Below are 5,665 nucleotides of genomic sequence, written 5' to 3'. Positions count from 1 at the left end.
AAAGTCATTGCTGAACCATGACTTGTTCATCTTGGCTCTTTTTTAAAAACACAGCAAGCAAGGGTTACTCCAAGCGGAGTTTCCTTTTTTTCCAAAAATTGGGCCACACAGACACACACCCCATCTGTGGCAGCACTTGTGCCCAAGTTGTACACTTCACAGGTAGATTTGCATCAGCAACATTCAAAATTACACCATCCTTAACCCTTCCCAGGATGACCCCGGGGTAGGTAGCAAAGTCATTGCTGAACCATGACTTGTTCATCTTGGCTCCTTTTTAAAAACACTGTAAGCAAGGGTTACTCAAAGCGGAGTCTCCCTTTTTTCCAAAAATTGGGCCACACAGACATCCCTTCAGTGGCAGCACTTGTGCCCCAGTTGTACACTTCCCAGCTAGATTTGCATCAAGCACATTCAAAAATACACCATCCTTAACCGTCCCGAGGATGACACTGGAGTAGGTAGATAAAGTCTTTACTGAACCATGACTTGTTCATCTTGGATCATTTTTAGAAACACCGCAAACAAGGGTTACTCGAAGCGGAGTCTCCCTTTTTTCCAAAAATTGGGCCACACAGACACCCACCCCATCAGTGGCAGCACTTGGGCCCCAGTTGTACACTTCACAGGTAGATTTGCATCCAGCACATTCCAAATCCACAAGTATTTACTCTCCCCAGGATGACACAGGGGTAGTAAATTCCTTGTGGATCCATGACTTGTTCATTTTGATGAACGTTAGTCTGTCCACATTGTCACTGGACAGAGGCGTGCACTTATCTGTCAGCACACACCCAGCAGCACTGAAGACACGTTCAGAGACAACGCTGGCAGCTGGACACGACAAGATCTCCAAGGCATAAGTGGATAGCTCTGGCCATTTTTCAAGATTTGAAGCCCGAAATGAGCAAGGCTCCATTTGCAAAGTCATGGCATCGATGTTCATTTGGAGATACTCCTGTATCATCCTCTCCAGCCGTTGACTATGTGTCAGACTTGTTGTCTCTGGTGGCCTTGCAAAGGATGGTCTAAAAAAATAATGAAAAGATTCAATAAAATTGCTGTTACCAGCACCAGATACGGTGCTGCTGATATGGGGAGACTGTTAAAGATGACGAGACCGTCCCATGTTTGGCAAGTTACAACTGGGAGAATCACTTCCTGCACCTGCACGGTTGTTTGGTGGAAAAGCCGAGCTAAGATCGAGTAACAGCTTCTGCTGATACTCCTGCATACGTGCGTCCCTTTCTATGGCTGGAATTATGTCACAAAATTTGGACTTGTACCGGGGATCTAATAGTGTGGCAAGCCAGTAGTCATCATCACTTCTAATTTTGACAATACGAGGGTCATGTTGGAGGTAGTGCAGCAAGAAGGCACTCATGTGTCTGGCGCAGCCATGCGGACCAAGTCCACGCTGTGTTTGTGGCATAGAGGTGCTAACCGTTCTTTCTTCCTCTGACATCTCCCCCCAATCTCTTTCAACAGAAATTTGAACAAGGTCTCCCTCATCCACTGAGTCTTCCATGTCCATGGACAGTTCGTCCTCCATTTCTTCATATTCTCCTGCACCTTCCTCAACATTTCGCCTGCTACAATGCGCCCTTGTTGATCCCTGTCTCCCATGGTCCCATGCCTGCCGCCTTGGTGATGATGAACATCTGGACCTTGGTGATGTTGTTGTCTCTTGCGCATATGAATCCTCCTGTAGTTCCTCCCCTTCCTGTTGTCCCACCCCCTGACTCCAAATAGTGTTTAGCGTGTGCTCCAGCATGTAAATGACTGGAATTATGCTGATAATGGCATTGTCAGCGCTAAACATATTTGTCGCCATGTCGAAAGTGTGCAGAAGGGTGCATAGGTCCTTGATCTGAGACCACTCCATCAGCGTGATCTGCCCCACCTCTGCATTATGTTGGCCCAGGCTGTACGTCATGACGTATTGCACCAGGGCTCGGCGGTGCTGCCACAGTCGCTGTAACATGTGGAGAGTCGAATTCCAGCATGTCGGCACATCGCATTTCAGGCGATGAACCAGCAGCCCGAAAGACTTCTGGAGCGATGCAAGTCGCTCAGCTGCGGCGCTTGAACGGCGGAAGTGAGCAGACAGTTTTCGTGCCCTGTTCAGAAGGCCATCTAAGCCGGGATAGTGTGTTAAAAATTGCTGGACAACAAGGTTCAACACGTGAGCCATACAAGGCACATGTGTCACCTTGCCAAGGCGAAGGGCCGCACCCAGGTTTGCAGCATTGTCGCACACGGCCTTACCAGGCTGCAGGTTGAGTGGAGACAACCATTTACCAAACTCAGTCTCCAGAGCTGCCCACAACTCAGCCGCTGTGTGACTCTTAGTTTCAAGACATTTCAAAACAAAGACCGCCTGATGCCGTTGCGCTCTGCTGCCAGCATAGTAATGAGGGGTGCGTGATTCCTTCTGCGCAGTTAGAACGCTGGTGGCTTGACCAGGCAGGCTTGGGGCGGAGGTGGAGAACCCAGACGAGGTTGAGGAGGCAGAAGCAGTGGAGGAACTAGGACAGGCAGAGGATTGACACACAAGTCGTGGGGACGGCAAGACTTGTGCAGCAGACCATTCACCATCTATCACCATAGTTACGCAGTGCCCAGTCAGCGACATGTAACATCCTTGTCAATGCTTACTGGTCCAAGTATCGGTGGTGAAATGCACCAGTTCACACACAGTGTTTCTCAAGGAAGCGGTGATGTTGTGTGCGATATGCTGGTGTAGCGCAGGCGCACCTTTCTTAGAGACGTAGTGGCGACTGGGCATCTGGTACTGGGGCACATCCTGTGTGTCCACCATGCGGAAAGGCAGCATTTCGGTAGCCAAGAGCTTACAGCGGGATAAAGTCAACCTCTTAGCTTTATCATGGGTCGCAGGAAATGGCCTTTTATTTGTCCACATCTGAGGGACAGAGATCTGGCTGCTGTGTGTAGACGGTGGTGAGTAGGGTGTCCCTGGAAAAATTCAGGTTTGTGAGGAAAGTGCAGGCGTAGACATGATGTTGCCTTCATCCAACGTTGGTGCTATCGATGTCTGAGAGAGCTGTAAACACGCACTTGTTTCCCCTTCCAAACCAACTGACGACCTACCAAGCAAACTGACTGTTGCGGTTACAGTGCTGGAAGTTGTGCGTGGAAAATCAGGTGTGACAGCTGTCCCCACAGTCCTAGAAGATGAAGAGCATGCGGATGCACTGGAAGGGGCAGGCGGTGGATGGTCCGCTCCGCTAGGCCGCATTGCAGCACGGTGAGCTTCCCACTGGGACACATGATATTTATTCATGAGACGATTCATGGAAGAAGTTGTCAAACTACTGAGGTTTTGCCCTCTACTAACAGAATCACGACAAATTTTACAGATCACATGATTTGGGCTATCTTTTGATATGTCAAAAAAGGTCCAGGCTAGGCAAGGCTTAGAGGGCATGCCACCTGCTGAGCCACCCCGACTAGTGCTCAGAGGTAGAGTGGTGGCTGAGTATGCAGTTGTAGATGTGCTACCAGTACTCTGACTCTGTCCAGGAAGGTGCAAGGTAACTTCGTCATCAGTTGCATGCTCCTCCACCGCCTCTGTTGACCTCCTCGAGTGCCTGCCTGTGGGTTGACAGTAGGTGGGATCTAGATGTTCCTCATCAAGCGTTGTGTTTCCACTCCCCTCCCCCTCAGACTGAGCCTCTTTCTGCCCTGAACGAATATTTACGTTGTCATCCCAATCTGGTATCTGCGTCTCATCGTCATCAGTATGTTCCTCATTGTCTATTACAACGGGTGTTTCAGTTTGTGAGTAAGGGTCAACATTATGCTCAGAAACTTGGTCATCACGGCCTGAATCTGAGTCACAAAGGTTCTGGGCATTACTGCAGACCATTTCCTGGTCTGTACTCACTGTAGCTTGGGAGCAGACCTCTGATTCCCAGGCTATGGTGTGACTGAACAGCTCTGCAGACTCAGCCATCTCTGTTCCACTATACTGTGCAGCACGGATGGAGACTTGAGAGCTGGGAGAAAGCAAGTGTGATTGGGATGACAACTCATAGGACTGGTGTTTTTTGGATGCGGTAGTTGAGGTGGAGGAGAGGGCACTTGTTGGACCACTTGAGATCCATTCAAGCATTTTCTTTTTTTGGGCAACTTCTACCTTTGTTCCAGTTGTTCATGTTCGTAAAAAAGGGAGCACATCGGATTGTCCACGGAAAGTAGTAGACATCTTACTTTTTGGAAGATGGCCTATCTTCAGCAGATGTTAATGGAGCTTTGCCACCTTCCCCATGGACACAACCTTTTTTTTCCTTTTCCAACACAGCTGTTCTCTTTCCACCAGCATCTGTCATTTTGCCACTCATTTTGCTAGCGACAAGAATGTCCACTTAAAATGTTGTAGTAAAAATTGAGAGGTGGTGTAGATTGCAGCGGTGGTCTACCTTTATTGACAGCAGAATAAACAACAATAACTATCCCGGACAATGAAACTATGGCCCTTAAAATGGCAGCACAGTTTGCTAGTATAATGGCTTAGTAACAATGAGCTTGAGTGTGCAATGCAGAGGTGCTGCAAATAAATTTGCACTGGTGGGACACTAATGGAAGTCCAACATCCACTTTTAGGATGCCACTAAATTTACTCACTGTTTGCTAGTATAATGGCTTAGTAACAATGAGTTTCAGTTTGCAATGCAGAGTTGCACTAGTGGGACACTAATGGAAGTCCAACAGCCACTTTTAGGACGCCACTAAGTTTACTCAGTGTTTGCTAGTATAATGGCTTAGTAACAATGAGCTTGAGTGTGCAATGCAGAGGTGCTGCAAATAGATTTGCACTAGTGGGACACTAATGGATGTCCAACAGCCAATTTAAGGATGCCACTAAGTTTACTCAGCGTTTGCTATTATAATGGCTTAGTAACAATGAGATTGAGTGTGCAAAGTACAGGAGAGTACAGTGGCCGGGTTGTGGGTCAGTGTACAGGAAAGGAAGCCTCACTTTCTATCCCTCCTAATGGTGAAATGCAGCAAGGAACTCCCTGACCTTAGCTACACAGATGCTCTTATCTGTAGCTGTTAAAACCTCTTTCCACAGACCTGACTGTCATTTATGGCTCTGAGCCTGTTGTAATTAGCCTATACAAGGGCTGAAAGAAACTTCTTTCCCTATTCTGTATAGCGCTGTGTGTAGAGTGTACAGAGCAGTATCGGAGACAGGAGCTGTGCCAGCGGTGACTGACACCCAGGCGGCAGATAATAGCGTCCAGATGGGCAGATGCCCGTATTTATAATGCAGGGACATGTGACATGGACATCCTATCACACATGCCTTTGCTTCTCTGCCTAAAAGATCACTTGGCTGTGTGTGTGTCTGGGATTGGCTGACATGCTGGCCCGCCCCACTACACGCGCGCTTAGGGAGGGAAGGAAGAACAGAAAAAAATAAAAAATGGCGATCCCATAATCTTATCAGCAGTTATCTGAACGCGCTGTTCCCACACACTATACACTGAAATGTCATAATAGTGTGAGTCACAGAGTGACTCACACTATTACAGCGGAAAGCCTGCTAGGAATTAGCTTGGCTTTTTGCTGCTAGAACCGTTCTCGAACGTAACTAGAACTATCGAGCTTTAGCAAAAAGCTCGAGTTCTAGTTCGAT

The sequence above is a fragment of the Anomaloglossus baeobatrachus genome, chromosome 4, assembly GCF_048569485.1.
Source record: "Anomaloglossus baeobatrachus isolate aAnoBae1 chromosome 4, aAnoBae1.hap1, whole genome shotgun sequence".
Classification (NCBI taxonomy): domain Eukaryota; kingdom Metazoa; phylum Chordata; class Amphibia; order Anura; family Aromobatidae; genus Anomaloglossus; species Anomaloglossus baeobatrachus.
Note: the sequence above shows the minus strand (reverse complement) of the source record.